The following is a 21,460-nucleotide window of genomic DNA, read 5'->3' as shown; positions in this document are numbered from 1 at the left end:
ATTCCAGGAAACAAATAGTCATATAGCTAAAGGGGGGGAGGGTTCATTTGTGAGTACACAGAGAAACAAATAGGTATGCACAAGAAAAAACAACAACAACCTGCATTTGTTATAACACTAAATTTTAAAAAACTAAACCCAGACTAAGAAAATTAATGAACTGGTAGGCCACAGCCCCTGAAATGCCCCCCCCCAGCAGTTCTGCAACCCATTTATCCACCACTACCATCCCACCAAATATAGGTCAAGAAACAAATGTGGAAAAACAATTGTAGGACAGCTGCAACACCAAAACAAAAGCCTGTAAGCAACCTTGTTTTGTTCTATTGTACCTTTAACAACAGCTGCTAGTGCTCAGTTTTGATACCGTACCCTTCACTGTTTGGCCAGAGTTTGTTTCAACGCCTTAGCAGAAGTTTAGAGGATCCCCCCCCCCCAAAGACACCTGCTCCTCACCCTTGGTGGATCACTTCAAAAAGCCACCGCGGAGCGCTTTCGCCTCACCTCTCAAGAGCGCCTCAACCAGACCTCCCGGGAAGAGACCTTCCTGACCAGACCAGACCCCTTTGCGGTGCTTCGTCAAAGCGCGCTCGGCGTTCCGTGCCTCGAAAGAAGCGGCGAGCGGAGCTCATCCTGCAAACGCCCGCGAGACAACCCAGGCTTGGAGACGGAACGACGCGTTCCAGAAGCCCGGACACATTTCGCGGGCAGCCTGTCGTCGCTGGCTGGAGATTCGAACTCATTCAACTGACTCAGCAACCAGCCACTAGACCCCACCACCACCACCACCAGGCACCGAGTCACCCCAAACTGGGTCTTCTGCCCGAGCCCTCTTCCGGCTCCCCTCGGGAGAGAAAACGTGTGTTTTTGTTCTGCCCCCCCCCCCCACCGCAGCATTTCCTTCCCACCCTCCGGCGGGAGGTGGGGGGGGGGTAAGCAAGGACCCGACAGAGGCCAAATCTATTGAGACACTGAGGGGGAGGGCACAATATGCTCGCTTCCCTCAGGAGCAAAACCCGGTTGACTCCCTCTCTGGAGAGCTCTTACCTTGGCCAATACCTCCCCGCCGCCGGCCCGCCCGGCCAAAACGAGGTTCCCAAAGCGCGGCCGGAGGGGGGGAAAGGACCCTCTCTGCGCCTGCCGGCGCCGCTTGTTGTCCAACCTGCCCCCAAGAGCCGCCCGGCCCCTGCCTCTCCTCCTCAGCGGCTTTTCGCCAGCGCCAGCGGCATCAGGCAGGCTGCACGGAGCTCCATCCGTCTTCCCAGCCAACGTACTGCATGACAATCATGTAGCCTTTCCTGTGTTCTGGGTGAGTGTGCGCGCGTGAGAGAGAGAGCGACAGAGAAAGAGAGAGAGAGAAGGGAAAAAATTGAGCGGGCCACCACCTGTCGATGCTCCCTCTGCTAACCTAAACAGCTCCAGACATAAAGAGCCCCCCTCCCTAGGCGTTTCCTTAGTCAAATTGCAGGGCCGGGAGCGGGGAGATATTCATCTGAAGCACAAAAAAGCTACATGTTTAATCTCAGGGAGCACAAATTATCCTATCTACACCACATCCCAATCCCTTCCTCACAGTGGGGAGGGGGCGGGATTATGAAGGAAAGGGAAATATAAAAGGTAGGATATGACCTTTCCTTATTCTGTTATGTTCTATCATTTATATTTCCAATAAATAAAATACCTTATGATAATGTATTAGAAATTCTTTTCATGTATGACATCATGATTTCATATTTTAGTAAAATACCTTGTTTTTATTTTATTTTTTGTTATATGTGATACAAGCATCTCTTATTTGTAGCTATATTTGCAAAAAATTATATATATGGAGAAATAAAACATCCCCCCCATACTTGGAACTCCTGCTGTGTCTTCCCATAAAGTCAAATAAATAAATAAATAAATAATTGACTTTAATTATTTATTTATTTATTTATTTATTTATTTATTTATTTATTTATTTATTTATTTATTTATTTATTTATTTATTTATTTAATATCCCACCTTTCTGTCCACAGGCAGCCCAAGATGGCATACAACATATTACACAACATATTTTTTTTAAAAATGCTATAATTAATATATTTAAGCAAATTATAAGATTAAAAAATCAAATTTTAAAACAATCTAAAAAACTGTAAATCAAAAATCAGCATTCCTGAGATTGTTGGGCTGTTTGGCCGTGTTCTGGAGATTTTTCTTCTTAACATTTCACCAGTCCTGTGGCCGGCATCTTCAGAGGACAGGAATCACAGAGACTGGCAAAATGTTAGGAAGAAAAACCTCCAAAACAGGGCCAAACAGCTCGAAAAACCTACAACTACCATCGGATCTCAGCCTTCGAGAGTAAATTCCTGAGATTACTTACTGCTTATAGGCCTGCCTGAAGAGGAAAGTCTTTGCCTAACAATGAGAGGACAAGTGGGGGGGGCAACCTGGCTTCTCCAACCAGTAAATCCCACAGTACCCACTGAGAAGGCTTCACCAAACAGGCTTGAGAAGGTGGTGGAAACAAGAAATTTCCCCAGGAGATCCTACAAGGCTCACCTGGGGTGATACAACTCTTAAAACCGCATGGACCCAAACCGTATTGTTGTAATGTGTGTGTGTGTGTGTGTGCACGCGCGCTCACATTCTCCACTTCATTCCAATTTTTCACCAAAAAAGTTGCAATAAAGGAATTACCTGTATTCATTATAACCTGATTACATTAAACTTGTCTACAGAGTATTGTCAATCCTACACTTACCACATGGAAGTCTATTTTGATGACTTTTCTTCATAGATAAAGAATATTGTTGCTGATTTGTGCATGCAAAAGCTAAACTTGTAACTCCAGTGGCAAATTCCTAACTAACAAGGGCTGGTCACATTAAATGGCATGTATCTCATAATGTGACTGGCATCCCATTAGTTAGCAGCAACCTGGTGTGGTGAGTTATTGGATGTGACTAACATACATTAACAGGAAATCACCCATAGGATTCTAGCCAATGTTCTGAAGGCACATCAATACTGGTTTTAAATCAGATCACCCATCTGGCTTCACTTTTGCCTAGCATTATGTCTTTTAGATTGTAAGCCTGTCCCATATTGTTTGGAATCTTCTGGAAGCCTCCTTTCATTTGAAAACTAGGGTAAAAATGCAATAAATAAAGTGTTCCTTTAGCTTTGTGGAAAGTGTTATCACACAACAACAATCAGGTCTAAGAGTCTTTGGTGAAGAATTTTATAAATTAAATTTAGATGTTCTACCATGAAAAGGAGGTGAACCAGCACTTCATCAAGGCATTCAAGTGCCTCTCCCTTCTCCAAGAAAGACTGCTTTTGTACTGCACAGAAGTGTATGAGGCATCATCAAATGATATTAGAGAAACACACATCCAGCTATATAAACTCTTTGTGAGTGCTGTAGTAAGTTATTGCTTTTCTTTGATCACCAGTTCATTTTCTTTGATCCCCTGGTTCACACTACTGGGTACTGAATATTATAATATTCACCCATGACACAAACTGATAGCATTACCACAAAAATGTTGATGGCTCTTATTAAGATAGAGGTTCTAATGACAATGAAAATTCCAATTATGTTTTATGAATGGGAGTGGAAAAGAAGTCTTCTCTGATAGCCTCTAACTAGAAAAACTTTGAATTGGTTTGAAGTTGGCTTTTTGAAGAGATGAGGTGAAACATGCTTGTGATCCAGTTACTTTCTGGAGGAATTAGATGCAGGTTTAATAGTTAGCCTGCCTGCTCATGTAGAATAATATGCCATGATTGTGCTTTCCTTATACATTTTGACAGTCCAGATTAGGGCCCTGTGGCTATATTTAAACTAATATGCCTTTGCAAATGCATGTAGTCAGATTGAGCATGATCTTCAAAATCTTGAATTATTATGAAAGATAATGGTGATGACAATGGCAGAGCCCCTAAAAATGGTTTCCAGTCTAACAGGGCCAGATCTAACAATACTAAAGCACATGCTCCCTCTTAAGGATTTGATACACTTCAGAATTAAACAGCTTCTACCAAAGACAGCACACAGTACACCAGGAACCATTTCAGCAGTGGTGTAAGACATAGGAAGATACTTCCTTTGCATAGCTCTCACTAGGCAACATTCAAAGAGACCTTACTACCTTGGGGCTAGGATGGGCAGGTGCATAAAAACGCCAGGGCTCTGCTCACCTAAAAATTTCAAGAAGTAATTTCACCAGGTTGTAATTTGCCATACAAACTATACCTCCTGAAATCTACTCTTCCACTCAAGCTGTCCTGTTTCTTTTGCATCTGGTCGCCCTGCTTGAAGCCCATTATTATGGCTTCCATTTGCCATCAGTTGACAGCAATAGCACCACAGCTGTAATTTACTCATTCCTTCCCCCTGGATGGAACAGATATTGGGCTTATTTTTATAAGCCTGATAACCATATAGGAAAAAGGGGAGGTAATTTGCATCCCCATATAAGCTGGTCAGGGAGGGAGTATAGTGCAGTTATAGGCACTGGCCTGCCAGTAACAATGTATATATTTATATATATTTGCATCTGTAGCTAATTAAGGAAATCAATGAAGACATAGTTGCATGCTACACATGCTACAGAATGTGAAAAGTACGTTCTGAATGAAAGAAGCTGAAAACAATTTGTGCTGTGTACTGTTCAACCTTGACATCCTATTGCAGCACCAGAAAATATACTGTACTGTAAGTAACACATTTTAGTTGCTAGATGGCTGATCTCAGAACTTGTTAAGTTAGAAAAACAAACTGTGCCTAGAAAAATATGTTAAGGCAGTTGTCCTGTGATTCTGTAAATAGCAATTGTTCATATAGCAATCCTTTATGTGTTGTTGTTCTTATGTGCTGTTAAGTCAGAACTGACTTATAGCATCCCTAATAGGGTTTTAAAGGTATGTGAGATATTAAAAAGTGGTTTTTATCAGTTCCACACCCCTAGTGAGAGCCAGGGAATCCAACCCAAGTCTTCTGAGTCCTTGTCCATTACTCTATCCACTATCCCATACTGGTTTCCTGATGTGTATAGCAATTCTGTACTCCATTATGTGGGGTAGGGGAACATAGATCATCACTATTCTGACACAATGGCTGATACAAGCACTCAGGTTAGAACAGAAGATGGGGGACACACTGCTGTGGAATGAACAGCACAGATCAATTCTGTCAGCCACACTCATAGCATCCAGGACAACATTGCCACACCCTACAATATTCCCCAAGGTGGAACAGCCAGGAAAGCGTAGCAAATCAGAGTCTCAGGCATCCTTGCATACTGAGATTCATGTTTCCTTATGCCATACACTGTTCACAGGTGCCATTACATAATTATGTCATGTAGCTTGCAAGCATGCAGGAGCATACCCAGAACAAGTAGGCTGGCAGTCTGATATGGGATTAGCTGGAAGTTCTGGTTGTTTGCTGCTAGTCATAGGTTGGGCTCCTTCATGGTGTGCATGGACCTATTTGAAATCAGCCCTTGTGGGGAGGGGGCAAAGGGATTCACAGAGAAATATGCACTGACCAGCAACTGGAATGTCCTTGGAGCTGGATGTGCAAGAAGTGTTTGGGAGGATATCAGAGAGAGAAAAAAACTGAATATTTTGGCCATCCCTCAGCCCCAAGGCTCAGCCAGAAGGGGTGAGGGCAATAACTGAGGCAATTATATCCCCTTCCGCTGGAGTGGTGGCAAGCAAACTTGGCAGATGCAGTGACAGCTCCAGGCATCCAGACCGTGGTGTTGTAAGACACAAATAATTACAAGTGTTTCATCAATAATGGTTTGCACGTGGAAATTAGTGCTTTATTCCATGTGGCAACTTCTGCTCTCAGCTGTTGGAGAAAAGATTATTTCACCAGCAAACTTAAATAGACCATTTTAACTTCACATACAGCAAGTGGTAGAGAGAGACATGCATCAGCTTTCTGGTGTGGATATCCTTTCTCTTGTTATCTATGTGAAATGTTCTTTCTTTGCCTCTTGGAATAGGAAAGGGATATGGCTACATCATCTTCACATGTATTTATTTATTTTTATTGTGTGCCTGTCCCCCACACCTTTTCTGCATGGAGCTCAAGGAAGTTCCTTTTTCTCATCTTCTTTCACAAGAGGGTTATGAAGTATGTCCAGTTGACTGATAGAGTAACTGGTGAAGGATCACCCAGTGAGTTTCATAGCTCTGTGGAAACTAGAATTTATATCTCCAAAGTCTATTTCCAATACTCTAAACCAGTGGCCCCCAACTTTAAGTACCCAGATGTTCTTGAACTCCAAGAAATCCTGGCTAGCACAGCTAGTGGTGAAAGCTTCTGGGAGTTTTGGTCCAAGAACATCTGGAGACTCAAGGTTGGGATTCAGTACTCTAAATGCTACTCCGCATTGGCTTTCTTAATGTTATATCCACATTGTCCTATCCAGGATATTTTTATAGCATACCTGTGTCAGCCTCTGATTGATGAGGACTAGTGCCTGGCATTCTGAGTCAGGATACCAATAAGGTTTATAAGGGGAAAAATGCATCAGTGACCAACTGCTTTTTCTAGGTATGTTCAGCTGCCAGAGTATTAAGTATAAAATACATTTTCCTCTAAACTTCTGCTACCAGAGTTTTCATTTCTGGATTCTGAACATGAACAGTCCATGGTGCAAGGAGTGGCGAGATGTCTCCATTCAAAAAAATTCAGATGAGGCACCCAGCCCTGATTGAAATATAGCCCACTGTTGGCTTTGGTGGTGCACAGTATGTGGCCAGAGTGGTACAGGCCCAGAACATATCAGAGATGGAAAAGTTAGTAGAAAGGTTTTATTTCCCACCCAACAAAAGTCTTTCCGTTGCTTCCCCCCCCCAATAATCTCCTCTCCTTCTCCCTCTCCAGCTCCTCTTCACTGTTTCAGTTCCCAACAAGATGAGAAGCTTCTGTGTAGTGCCTAATGTGGCACACAAGAAGACAACCACCACCCCGATGCAAAGACAACCACTATCCATCCTCCAGACCATCCTTATTATCTTTTGATTAAAAACTAAACTTTTCATTACAAACCAAATTATATAATAAAAGCTACTAACCTTGCTGTCATGCATGCATTTAGGTTAAATGAGGCTTATCTCAGGAAAAGTGTTCATATGCCTGCAAATGCCTAATAGTTCCAACCAATGCCAAATGACTCCAGCAGAAATCGTACTATGGTTTTACTGAATGGTTTGTTTGTTTATTAGTTGAGTATGTATAATCCAACTTCTTTCTAAATATTTTACTTCTTTTCTCTGTAATCATGTTTGTTTTTCAGTAAGATGCACATTTCTCACATATTTTTGTGTGAAAGGAAGAAGGGTATGATTAGAAGACACATAAACTGCACTCTGAGACCCACTGAACTGGGATTAAACCACACTGGATATACTGTAGTGGAACTCATTTCTAAGTTGATGGACATAGGATAGCACTGTGAGACATTTTTTAAGCCATAGAAACTGAAGCTACAGTAATACTGGCATTAAGAACAGCATTTAAGCATCATTTAATTAATCTCCTATGCCACAACATGTGTCCTTTATGTGCCCACCAACCCCATTATTTTAAATGCACCTTTGCACTTAAGGTACAGGTTTTGTTTCTTTTTTTTTTAAGCAAAGGGCATCAGCTAGAAAGACTGGCAATATTTGCTCTACAGGAAATTTCCACTTCAACATCAATGAGGGGTTTATCATCCACGAGAGCATCATCTTGAAGACCAAATTGGAGGGGAAAAGATTAACTCTCCCACAAATTTAACTGAATAATCAGCATCCCTTTCCAGCAGATATTATTTGCATTTTAAGTTCACCTTAGGAAACCTACCTACCTACCTACCTACCTAGTTATGTTGGAAGTGACATAGCACTGCACTTAACAAAAAAGAAGGAAAAAAATAGTCTGGAAGAAAAGAGGGAATGCGTACACTGTTCATTGAAATGCAAAACCCAGCTGAAGACATCGCCATCAACATCACCCTAGAAACACCTACCCCCTTTGGATCAATACTTGAGACCACACATGTTCAAAATCAAAATGAAATGGTGCGACTCTAATTGCTCCTCAAAAACAACAGCCCAGTACAGTAGTCCAAATGGCCACTGAAAAAAACCAGTCTGGTTAGCAATTAGCTGTTGTGTAGTCAAAAGAAAATAGATTGGACAACAACAGTGGGACAAAACGGGTAAACTGTAGTCTGATCACATCCTTAGCTGGCTAATTTTGTTTATTTCTAATTGTTACTGTTAATCTCTGAAAGATGCGTTAATCAGGAAGGCACAACAACGGTTGTATTTTCTAAGGATTCTTAGAAAGCAACAATTGACTGAGAGTTTGTTAATCACCTTCTATCGGAGTTCGATTGAGAGCATATTATCCTACTGTCTCTGTGTATGGTTCACGAGCTGCACAGTGGCAGAGAAAAAGGCAATTCAAGGGGTGATCAAGACGGCCCAAAACATCATTGGCTGTTCACTCCCCTCTTTGGAAGAATTGTATAAGAACAGATGTAAGAGGAAGATATCTAACATACTGAAAGACTCCTCTCATCCGGGATATCAGCTCTATAAACTATTACCATCAGGAAGGAGATTCAGGGTATTGAAAGCAAGGACAAGCAGATTCAAGAACAGTTTTTACCCAAGTGCAGTATTGAGTTTAAATGCGGGGCCATAGGTTTTTGGTGGAATTTTAATTGCTGAGAGAAAACGGGGCATCTATATTTGGATGGTGAAAGTTGTGTATATTTTAACTTTTTTTTGTAGTGTTGTCCAGTTTTACCTTGGGGAAGAGCACCTCATTTCGTTGCACCCACTTGTGAGCGCAATGACAAATACATTTCTTATGTCTTATGTCTTATGTCTTGATGTCTCAGAATGTTTTGATAAGACTGAACATTTTATGCTTGTGTACATTGTCATGGAGTGTTGAGTGATGACAATATAGAGAAAGTCACTCAGCTTGTCACCTGTTAGTAAGACACAAAACACATCTTCACTGCCCTGCAAAACTTTAATTGGAAACTGTGAAGCAGACTCTCACTAATTTTCCCAAATGGATTAGAAGCCCTGCTGTGGATTTCCAGATTATGCACATTAGTGGATAAACAAACAAGCTGAATCATAATTATAATCCTAGAAGTCATGCAACTAAGAGCATTTTGTGTTCATTTGGGTTAGAGTTAATTAATGTTGTTTATGGGTAAATGTATTTATTGATTAGTTAATAGGCCATAAGACGATTCTCTCTCTCTCTTTTTAATCAAAAACATGAAGCCTACTTGGCATAGTTTCTTTCTGCAACTGGTAACAGATGGCCTCCTAATAAATAATCAGACCTATAGCTATAAAGTCCGCAGTTGGCTGGAACTCACATACCAGTGTTCAATCCTTTGTAACAGGGCAGAATCAAGCATCCTGGCAGACTCAGGTTTCATAAAAATAGAAGCCAACAACTTAGCTATGAAGATAAACTTGACAATGTGTGAAATGTCTGGAGAGAACCGCAGAGCTATAGAGGATTTCATCACTGATGTTTCCAGCGAGCATAGGAACAAATAGCCTGACTGGATCAGTACAAATGTCCATCTTGTCTAGCATTCTGTTTTCACCAATATCCATTCTGATTCTAGGAGTAAAACTAAGGGTAAAGGCATTAACCTTCCATGCCGCCTAGAAACAGCAGCTCTTGTTGATAGATCCTGTTCATGAATATATCAAAATCTCTTTTCATGCACTTTAAAGCAGTAGTGATAATCAAATGTAGTGGCTGACATTTCTATAAATTAATCACATGTTCCTGTTAGGTGGGATGCTCCTTTGTCTTGGTTGATTCTACTTCCAAGCACTTTGAGAGGAAAATTGGTACCTAGTATTACGGAAGAGGAAAAAATGCACTTCCTCCTTCTCCATGTACATAAGCAAATGTCATAATCTTCATTGGAGAAGTGTGGAGCTGGTAGGGACCCTATGGATCATTGTGTCCAGCCCCTGTCAAGGAGGCACAGTGGAGAATCCAACTCCCAATTTTTGGCTCCATGGCCAGATATCTAAACTATCCAGCAGTTCAATGATGAAGCCCAGGTGTTGCAGCTCAACTGAAAAAAAAGGCAAGTTCTTAAAAATTGTTCCAAGATAAGGTTTCAGTGCCCTCTGCATTGTGCACTGCCTATCCTATTGATGAGCAGATGTAGAATGAACTATAGAATCATTTTCTTAATTTAGCTATATTTATATGGGTTATATAATGCAGCATTTGTTGGTGTAAAATTTGTGTTGTCTATGCAGGATTTTTATTTTTATTTTTATTTTACATTATTTTTATTTTTATTTTACATTAAGCAGAGAAACACTTTTTCCCTAACTACATCTAACTAGTGATTCCTGCTTTAGTGGTGATGCGACTCTGTCTTTCCATCTGCTTCAAACTAGCAAGATAATTGATGGTTGCTGGCATATTCCATATGTGTATAACAGTCTCTGAGAAGACCAAACAGGAAACAGTAGAGAAAGAATTCAGGCTGCTCCACAGATTGAAATGGTACAAAGAATCTAGCAGAAAATGCCAATGGTCTTCACATAAGCAAGAACTGGAAGAGGCAACAGAGTACAGAGCACATCCAGATAATGGTAGATGAAGATCTGGTTCCAATTACAAAAGGAAGGGAAATGTAAACAACTGGGGATGGCTTATGTGAGTAAAAGGACTACATTACAGCAAATTGTCTTAAGAAAAGTGCAGATTCCTTGATACTTAAAAGTATTTTTCTTACAGCTAGCAGCTATTACCAAGCAAAGTGAGAATGGATATTTTGACTAAAGATGCATTGTGACCTCAGACAATCCAAATGATAGGTAATTCTCACTTGATTCCCATCTTCCTCTCTAATTACTGTAAAAACATTAAAGCAAGGTGGTATAGGGAGGACAGCTGTTATGAAAGTGGCAGGTGACTCACCCCTCTGGTGTAGTCTGTTTTGGATCCACTCCTAACCCTGGAGCCCAACATCTCTGTGACCTTCTACCTAAAGTCCACAGACATCCCCTCCCCCGTTCCCAAAGTCTCAGCCTTCCCGATTCCGTAAGCCTCCGTGGCGATATTGTGTACCTCCAAGCAAGCAGCCATTTTATGTCTACCTGCCAAAAAGCTGCCATTTTTATGTGAATCTGCACATGAGCTACCTTTTTGTATGTATTGCAATGGGGTTGTGCAAAAGCCCCCTGGCCCCACCATATACTATAATGGGCATACATTCCTTCAGGAGACATCCAGACTCACACTTTCTCTAGCCCATGAGTGGCTGGAATCCTACTGTATATTCTCACCTGCATAACACCAGTGGGATACATTTCAGCAGTGACTTGCCAAAGGTAGGAAGTCAGAGGAGGCATTTGCTTTTCTTCACCAGGTTACATAAGTGTTTGTGATAGGAAATACCTACATCAAGTTCTTAACTTGAGGCAATTCACAGCTGAAAGTTACAATTCCGACATTACACAAATGGACATAACTAATAGGATTCTGGCAAATTTTTTGGGGGGGAGGGGGTAAACACCTGTGAACAGGAGGAAACCCAAATATAAGTTGGAGGGTGCTGTACAGCACCCTTATTCTCTGGCCTATCCATTCAAAGGCTACACTACAATCAATCTTCCACAATCACACTCAGTCTTACCTGTGTAATAACATATCAATAAAGTTTAGAAACTAGGCTGAGTGAGGGAACAAGGAAAAGAATGGTCCAAATCCAAAGAGACAAAACAGCAATGCAAGACTTTTTCATTGTCCTACAGCTCTACAAAATGGCTGGTCGACTGGCTTTAAGGAGGTGCATATACTGCACAGAGTGATCTCAGTCTCAGCCTTTCTGAACACCTCAGCAGTTGGAGTGTGTGTCCAGAAGTGATCTTGGACCTTATAGGGAATTTAGCATTATTTATCTACTCTTGTTTACAGTTACTATATTAGTTTTGATTTCCTCTTTCCTCAATTTAAACTGCTCCTATTCCTGTGACTGTTGAATGGAACATGAAAGATTCATGGTGGTGTTGCTGCAGCCCAAGAATAAAGAACACTTCTTTGCCCCACCCTTTTGTTGCTCCAGAATCACATAAATATTTTTGAGTCAGTCTATTTTTGCAGACAATGCATATTCCAAAAGCCATTTTTGTTTGAATACCAGGAAAAAATGTCCTAACTATTAAAGGAGCATAACAATGGAAGCAATTACCTCAGGATCTGGTGAGCACTCCAACACCAGGGGCATTCAAGAGAAAATTAGACAGCCATCTGTCAGATATACTTTGACTTGGATTCCTACACTGAGTGGGGGCTTGGACTTGATGGCCTTAGAGGCCCCTTCCTATTCCATTCTATGATTCCAGTTAAGCCATCCTACACTGAGTCTGCCCATTTCTTCTCTACCCAGTGTAACGGCCTAGCTCTACTTCACAAAGGGGGGTCGCTACGTCGCTCTAAATCACTCTTCTTTTCCACTGCCACCAACCATTCCCTCAAATAAGTAGCTTCAGGCCAAAATTCAAAATAAAACTCAGGTTTATTGGGTACAAATAAAAGGAATGGTAAATCACTTATAATAAATAATAATTCAATCACTATAATCAAGGCACTAGCATACACAGACTCTCACAATATAACACAGATCTCCTAACTCCTCTCTAAACCCTATCAAAGCCCTATCAGTCCTTATCTGTCCCTATCTAAAATCTCTCACACACATTCACTCCCATTTATACCACAGCTCCACCCCTTATGTCCCACCCTCCATCACACCATTGGTAGATGACTCACAGCTTTAGCAGTGACGGACAGGTGAGGTCATACAGTAGCTGTATGTAACACCCAGTACACCCAGTTCTATGCTGACAGTATAAATTGTCGGTTGAGTAGTTGCATGATAGCTTCAGTTGCATAGACTTCATGCGTATTCCAGTAAACGGACAAATCTTGAATTTAGGGCCACTGCTGTATCACTGACCAACAGCCAACCGGATCTAAAGTATTGCTGAAGCTGGAACTAACTGCAGCATAGAAAACTGAGTCATTTGAATACCACCTATTTAAACTATTTGATAAAGCTGTAGTTGTTATCCTGTCATTTTGGAGCTTGAGTGCCGAAAGCTGTTAACACAACATGGTAAACTATAAGGATCTGCTGTTTTTAATAATTGAATAAAGCTCACATTGTAGCAAAGAAAAAATAAATGCAAGTATTTAGATGCAGCCCCAAGTCTCTAAGTCTAACTGCTGGAAGATGGCAATTCAGTTTAGAAGTTGAATGTTGTATTTCAGACCTAATTTTTACTATTTGTTTTGGCAATATAGAAAATATTGTACAACATAAACCGTCTGTTCTTTCAAATGCCAATATATTTTTTCAAGAATGTGAATACAGTAGGCTTGAATATTGATTGTTACATTGGTTATATTTTCTTTTTCAGTGCAAAGAAATGGCAGTCCTCAAACAGAGCTTCCTTATGTATGCTCTTGCTGTGCAAACAGATAGCATGGATTGATGAGTATGCCAGGATTCATGCTGTTTTTAAAAAGTATATAGAATGGATGGCAGCAGATTATTAAAGAGGTAACACAATGAGATAGACTGTTTGTCAGTAAAAGTTGTGGGCTCTCCAACAGAATCTTTGCTATCAGCTGCAACTAAGAATATAAAATGAATAATCAGTGGCAACTGAGGTCAATATACCAGGCAGCACAATTGCAACCTAATTTGTTCCCCAACAGTGGTGATAATGCAAGACCTTTTAAGCCAACTCCTACTTTCCTATTCAGGTCCTTTCCCATTCGGGTCAATGTTAAAATAGGTATTTGGTTATCAAACAATTATCAAGCCCCACCTCCTCTTCTCTTGTCTCCTCTCCTCTCCTTTCTTGTTTACTCTGTTCTGATCCCGTCTTTCTCTTATTTTAATCTACCTCCCACCATCTTGCTTGCCCCTTCTGTCCACTTTGGTGTCCTCTTGATGATACAATACTACCATTGTACATATAGGGTCACAGAATAATGGAACTGGAAGGGGCCTCTAAAACCGTCAAGTCTAACACCCCTGCTCTATGCACAATTCTGAATCAAGGTATATTTGATAGACTCATTTAATCAAAACTTCAAATGTACCTATTGTAAAATGTCCTCGACTAACTTGTTGAACATGGTGTTACAGCATGTCCCAATGTTATGCACACCCCCCCAAAAAAAACAGAAGAGTTACACCCGCTTCAATTTTCCAGTGTAAAACAATAGAAGATGTGGCAATTCAGCTCCCAAATTAGGTCCAAATTTGTCTGAATTGAAACAGACCCACACGTGAATTACCAGATTGGATCCCAAACAATATGGATTCTTGCAAGGCTTTAGGCTAAGTATCCTTGATAGCAATATGTGCCATTCGTACAAAAATCAGATATGGTTTGACTACACTTGGAAGTCTTTTTCCTGTAATTTTAATGGAACATGACTATTACACATTCAGAGCTTCTTAAGATTCTGCCTTCTGTTTTTATGGCAACAAATTTCTGATAGGCACCATATATCTGCCACAGCACGAACTAATAAGCACTTTAAAATAACAACTTGTTTTATGTCACCGGATCTTTGATTGTTTTTACAATAGTTCTGTTTTCTCATGCATTAAAGACCACATATGGTAGCCTAGTTTTTATTTTACTTTCTTTTTAGTTGTTGATTCTGTTATCTGATTTCTCTTCTACTAGACTATCTTCTGTAGTGGAACACATATACTGATATTATCTTCAACACTATTGAATTTGGTGCTCTACTGTAATGCAGTTATGATTCTGTTAATGTGGCCTAGCCAGAACAGATGTTTTAGGCAGGATAGCTGGAAGCAGTTTCAAAAGTGTTCTTCCAGACAGGCTCCTGCCATTGATGAAGTTTAGAAAATATTAGTTTTCAGGGCACCATATATCACATGTCTTCAGAATCAATAGAAGGACAAAGTTTGGTGTGACCTCCATTCTCTCAGTCACAAGTTTTCAAGACTTATTGGTCATATTTACAAACTCTTATCATGCAGCCTAAATTAGTGCTGAACATTTCTGGTTGGTAGAGATACTGTATGCATATCTTCATCTTAGATCCATAGTTTATATTTATTTCATTACATGTATATCCTTCATTGCCTCCACTGAGGTCAAGGACAAACCCAGACCTACTGGGATATGCCACAGTTTCACTAAGCTGCCACCAACCATTCCCTATAAGAAGTCACACAGACCAGGGATGGATTTTTAACGAATAAAAGAACAAGGTTTATTTACATAACACACAGGGAAAGTAAAATGATCAAATGAATAAGATACAGTAACGTGGCTTAGTCTCAATCATACATACACTAGTTTGGTTCACACAGAACGCATTTAACTAAAGCACAGACCCTGAACCTATCAGTTCTGGCTAACCCTACAGACACCTGAACCTATCAGGTTGGTACTGACTGACACACAGTAGTACCCTGTCTGACACACAGACTCCCACTCAAGCTTCTTCTCTCAGGATTTCTCCAGCTTCTCCACACAGGCTTCACATATATATACAGTACAGCCCCTCCTCCTGATGTCCCGCCTTCCACTCCCCATAGGATGGAACTTTCCCTCCAACCCATGACAGACAGGTAACATCAGTGCTGTATGTAACAATACATTGCTCTTTTCCTCCCTACTTTATCTTTACAACAACCACATGAGGTAAGGTAAAGGTAAAGGTAAAGGTTCCCCTTGACAATTTTTTGTCCAATCGTGTTAAACTCTAGGGGGCAGTGCTCATCCCCGTTTCCAAGCCATAGAGCCAGCGATTTGTCCGAAGACAATCTTCCATGGTCACATGGCCAGTGCGACTTTAGACACAGAACGCTGTTACCTTCCCACTGAGATGGTCCCTATTTATCTACAGTGGACCCTTGACTTACAGACAGCTTGACTTACAGACTTTTTGAGTTACAGACTTCTCTGGCCGCAAAATTTAGGTTTGACTTGCAGCCTGAGAATTGACTTACAGACCAGAAAAAACCCAAAATGGAACAAAAACGGCCTGTTACAGGATTAATCAGTTTTCAATGCACTGTAGGTCAATGGAGACTTGACTTACAGACTTTTTGACTTGAGAACCGCCTTCCAATATGGATTAAGTTCTCAAGTCAAGACCCCACTATACTTGCATTTGCATGCTTTCGAACCGCTAGGTTGGCGGGAGCTGGGACAAGCGATGGGCACTCACTCCGTTGCATGGATTCAATCTTACGACTGCTGGTCTTCTGACCCTGCAGCACAGGCTTCTGCAGTTTAGCCCGTAAGTTAGGCCAAAAAGATATTGCTGATCTAAGCACACGCACTGATCAAATGGGAATTTGAATCCTGATCCCAGTCCAATACTTTCACCAGTGCACCATGCTGTCTTTCTTGATTTGCTTTTGCTTGTAGACAAACTCCAGCTGGTAGCCAATAAGTGAAGGACAAGGCAGTAGAGAAAGAGCTGCATGGGCAAATCTCTTCCCTCACAATTGATTGGCTGTCCCTTCAGGAAATTTTTTTATCAAAATTTATATAAAGTTATTATCTGGATGCTCAGAGGCATATTATACCTTTCTATTCTTGTCAGAGCAAAACACAGGCATGCTGTCAGCAGCAAAAAGAAGTAACCTGTTTCCCTGAAAATAAGACTTAACCTGAAAATAAACCCTAGTGTGATTTTTCAGGATGCTCGTAATATAAGCCCTATCCCCAAAAATAAGCCCCAGTTAAGTGAAACCTTGCCCTCCACCCTTGTGCAGCAACCAGAAAAAGATGACATGACTGTAAAACAAAACATCCCCTGAAAATAAGCCCTAATGTGTTTTTGGAGCAAAAATTAATATAACACCCTGTCTTTTTTTCGGGGAAACACAGTATGTTGTTTAACATACAAAGTTTTGTGTGGCTGCAATTAATATCTCTGAAGGAAAGGTCTCAGTAAATTTTTCGTTAGCATTTAATTATAGTAATAGCAAGATTTTAGGTATATGTACACAATATATGCATATGCTTTTTGGATATTGTGTATTTTATGTGTATATATTATATATTGCTCATTGACTGTAATAAAGTATCTATCAAACTGGCAGTACTTGCTTCCATTTTTAGTAGTCAGCTGACAACACTAAACTAACACACACTTGTTTTGATAGAAACCACGACAGAGAACATTTGCAAAGTACTCGTGTCTTTTTTAAGCTGGAGAAAATATCAGCAACACGTTGGATCCATGGCAATATGTTCCCTGCAATCATCATTGCTCTGGAAATCTATTCTGTCATAAGGATAAGGGTAGGTTACCTGGAGGCAGCCTCAATTGTTCCCTTGGAAATGTGAAAATAAGAAATGAGCTTGGTAAGACTATAGACAGTGGCACCAGCACCCCTGCTGGCAGGTTGTCTCACCTCCTCCCATGGCCTTCAGCGTTTCAAATTGTAAGTTTCCCAGTCGACTTGGGGGAGGGAGAACTCTTTGATGAAGCACCAAAGGAACCAGGATGGGGAGAATCTGCATGGCATGAAGAAGGCACTCAGACAGAAGATCTGGCAGGGGAAGCACGTGGAGACAGCCTGAGTCCTAGGAAACTGTCACACAGGGGAAAAGAGGAACCTGGGTTTGGGAAAATATAAGGCAAGGCCTGGAAGGGAAGGGATGGTCAGAACTGGAGAGAAAGAAAGAGACTGCAGAGGGCAGTCCACAAATAGACAACCTACTCCCCAATATGGTAGGTGAAGAGGAAGAAATCAATGAAGGGTCCGGGGGGGGGATGCCGTAGATTAGACCCTGATGTGGGCTAACAAGCAGAAGTGAAACTCCCAGAGGAACCTGAGCCCCCAGGGACTGGGAGTACATATACAAGGAGGACTTTTTGTACAGGGGCCCTGATCCAATCCTGGGTTCCTGGGGATGATACACCATCTCAACATTCACCCACCTCTTCACCCCTCTTAACCATGGAGAATAGGAGCATAGCGAGAGGGGACGTGGACTCAGAAAGGCAATGCTGGGGAACCAACAGCAACACAGTGGGAAAGAGTGTGTGGGGCACAGGAGTGAGCAGGATGAGAGGGGAGCAAACTGAGGAACCATCGCTGTTGTCGTCAGTGTGGCATATTGCCCACCCTTGTTGTGGACCTCCTGCCTCTGCTCAGTGAGGACATCCTTGTGAAGGAAAAAGGGAATACTGTAGAACCCCTCCCAGTGAAATTTACTAGGAGGAAGAAAAAGACTCAATAAAATCAACACAGGAGCCTGGGCAGTGCCTAAAACTAGCTGGAGTACAACTGAGGACAGTATAGTTGTAAATATTCACTTTTTTGAAGAAAAAAAACAGAAACAAACGCATTCTGTTTCAAGCAGTCATACAGTATCATTGTCTATGGACCAGGGGATGAAGCAAGAAGCCCCCACCGATTTAGTCAGGGCCAATGGGGCTCACAAGCTTGAACACTCTTTCTTGAGGTGATAAAACAGGATGTGAATGATTACGTGTTACATTGCATTTAAAGTAAGGAAAAATGCGAAGTTCTCAGGTACCAAGCATTTTCTTTTGCAAATGTAAACGTTTGGTGCAGTATTTCCACTTGATAAAGTAAAAACAATTACTGCCAGGTTTCGTTGCCCTTGGATGGGAACACAGGGACCTTTCATCATGTATTATATGGCCCTCCCACCCGGAATAACCACGCAAGACCAAGTTTGTGGGTAAATCATGGGCCACGCTTTATTGGAATCCATTCCATTTCCATAAACATTACCACTCCTGGCAAAAAGGGGGGTCCTGCTGTAGTGTGGATTTAGGTTAGTTCTTGATCATCAAGTGACCATTTACCAGCCAGCCAAGGGATCACTATTGGCCTCCATATTCCCGGACCCTCTTTCGCTCTCTCTGTGCCGACCTTGGGTCCGGGTGCATCCCCAGCACATCCCAGCTTCCCAGCACTGAGATCGCCTGATCGGCAGTGCTGCAAGCTGAGACGCTCTGCCATTTTTCGTCATTAACCTATAATCCAAGTTCGAATACTGCTCAAATCCGCACTACCCACCCCTGCGTGACCAAGTTCTACCACCCTTGCTAGAACCAAACCTCCTAATCCAGTGCGGGATAGGCGAAAAATCCCCGCCTCCACTGCCAATCAGGAGACGGGTCAAAAATTCCTATCTGGCCCCCAGCAAAGGGTGACCAGCTAATCTCGCACTAGCCTATAGGGCGGGTGGCTGGGCTGCCGCTCACAAGAACAAAAGGGGAGCTACCAACGTGGCTGCCCCCTTAAATATGCCCTACTCAGCCCACACCCCTCAGCTGATCTCGGGCAAGTCCTGTAGCCTCGCGTGGCATCCGTGAAGGCTGGCAAAGGCAACATCTCCTGGGGGATCCCTTTGGGCCCCCTCCCGGTGTTGGCATTTGTAAAAATACAGTGGTCATTGGTAGCAAGATGACTGTTAAAGTGTCAGTGATCAGCTAAACTCTTTCATCCCTGTTCAAAACGTGACATGGAAACCAGTGGAATGGAAAGTCCAGTGCTGAAGAAAAAAGAGTTTAATGTATGTTTCTGAGTAGCTGACACATTTTGAGTAGGTAACTCCTCTTTCGCAAACTGAAACTAAAAAAAACACCAGTCATGGAGAACTTTGCAAGTGGCAAGCTCAGGCACAAGTGACCAGAACAAGAAGCATATGATGAGCACACATTAACAAAACAGCTACTCACTTTGAAAACCTTGCATTAAAAGCGGCTGTTATTTTATGGTTTCAAATGAACCAAAAAAAATCAGAACAGATTCATCCTCATAACAAGCTTTTAGATACTTGAATCTAATTTTATTCTGTCACTTCTTAATCTAATTGTATTCTGCCACCTCCTCTCTCATATATTTAATGACAAATCAAGTATATACTTTCAGCTCCATTAAAATCCATCAAACCAGAACAGGCAGGGGCAGCTGGTGAAATGAGGAGAGCAGTCCCCCCCAATGCATCAGCCACAAGTTGCCTTTGCCAACAACCATCCTGTGCAACCTGGAAAACACACACACACACACACACACACACACACACACATATACATATGGAGGGGGTTGTCTCAGCTTGTCTTGCCTAATATAACCTTGCTACAGAAATTAAAAACAGGTAAAAGCATTGAGTAGATTAAGGTTCTCCATGGAGCTGTTTTCTCCTCCAGGAAGAAATGCAGAGGAGGGCTGTGGTAACCGTTAATTCAAAGTCTTTTCTGAGTCATATGTGTGTGGGTTACAAAACAAGTGTGACTAATCTAGGCTTCACAGGGTTGGTTTTTTCAAGAAATGCGACAACTCCTTCTCCTCTTCCTCTTCCTCTCCTCCCATTCCCTTGTATTGGCTTTCTTACATATGACAGTTCATGGGGCTGCTCAATGCTTTAAAGCCAAAGAAACCAAATTTAAGTACAGTATAAGCAGGCCAAATCAACAGTTCAAATGGGGTTGGAGGTTGGATTGCCCATGCTGGCTGGGGGATTCTTGGAATTGTAGTAGAAACAAGAAAAATTTCCATGCTGTTTGTAGTTCAGGAGGTATTTTTAGATCTTATGGGACAGATACATATTTCTTCTTATTTGTTTCATGTACTTATACACCCTTTTTCACCCAATAGATTGGCAAAGTGTCTCACTATCAATGTATTTCAGGTGTAAAAAACAAAAATGTGGTGGCACCTTGAAAACAACTTTTATATTTCTTAATGTGAGCTTTCATGGAAAAGTCCACTTCATCAGACTTGTCTGCAAAAGCTAACATTAAAAAAAATATAAAAGTTAGTCTTTAGGGTGCCACCACATTTTTGTTTCTGTTTTACTTTTTATTTTTACTTTGTTTCACCCATAACGCTTGCACAGAATAACATGACTAGCCCTTCTACAACCATCAATGAATGTCTAAATGTCTTTCCACGAACTAAAAAGTAGTAAGAAGAGAAGTAATACCAAATTACACATTAGTGTAAAAGATGATGGAAGGATCCAAGATGCATATTAATGTAAAACCTTTGTTAGGCTAACCAAAAGGACACAGACCTGCCTGCAAGTTTTCAAGATTTCCAGAGCTCTCTATCAATTTACCAGGCTATTTAATATTTCTTTATTTAGTAGCCATCAAGTCAATCTGAGTTATGGCAATCTTTTCCAGGGTTTCCTAGTACACTGTAATCAGAAGTGGTTTCTGGGGCTGCACAGCTTGCCCAAGGCTATGCAGGTTAGCTCTTCTCCTGGGAGACATGGGCAACTCAAACTCCTAGCCTTTAGCTCCACAGCCATATACCTAACTTACTGAGTGGCAGAGTAGGACTCAGGAGACCTGGGCGCAAATTCCCACTAAGCTATAGAAACTCATGG

The 21,460-nt window shown here is 41.5% G+C and overlaps 1 protein-coding gene and 1 long non-coding RNA gene across 4 annotated transcripts in view; one reads left to right on the top strand and one right to left on the bottom strand.

Moving 5' to 3' along the window:
* Window positions 1–2,281, bottom strand: part of PDE4B (phosphodiesterase 4B) — a 316,990-nt gene extending 314,709 nt beyond the window's left edge. The window contains exon 1 of one of the 3 annotated variants that reach the window (XM_072997776.2): window positions 1,048–2,281. The gene's annotated coding sequence lies outside the window, so the exon portion shown is untranslated. Of the gene's footprint in view, window positions 1–332; window positions 723–1,047 lie in introns of those variants that run through there. The other 2 variants (XM_072997778.2, XM_072997777.2) reach the window with 2 other exon arrangements.
* A 2,351-nt stretch (window positions 2,282–4,632) lies between these two features.
* LOC144589078 (uncharacterized) lies at window positions 4,633–12,463 on the top strand. Its single transcript, XR_013544973.1, has 2 exons — window positions 4,633–4,704; window positions 6,897–12,463. It is a non-coding gene; the product is annotated as an uncharacterized LOC144589078 (long non-coding RNA).
* The last annotated feature ends 8,997 nt before the right edge of the window (window positions 12,464–21,460 follow it).

Source organism: Pogona vitticeps, chromosome 4, assembly GCF_051106095.1.
Source record: "Pogona vitticeps strain Pit_001003342236 chromosome 4, PviZW2.1, whole genome shotgun sequence".
In the NCBI taxonomy this organism is placed as follows: Eukaryota; Metazoa; Chordata; class Lepidosauria; order Squamata; family Agamidae; genus Pogona; species Pogona vitticeps.
Note: the sequence above shows the minus strand (reverse complement) of the source record. Positions and strands in the feature narration are given on the sequence as shown.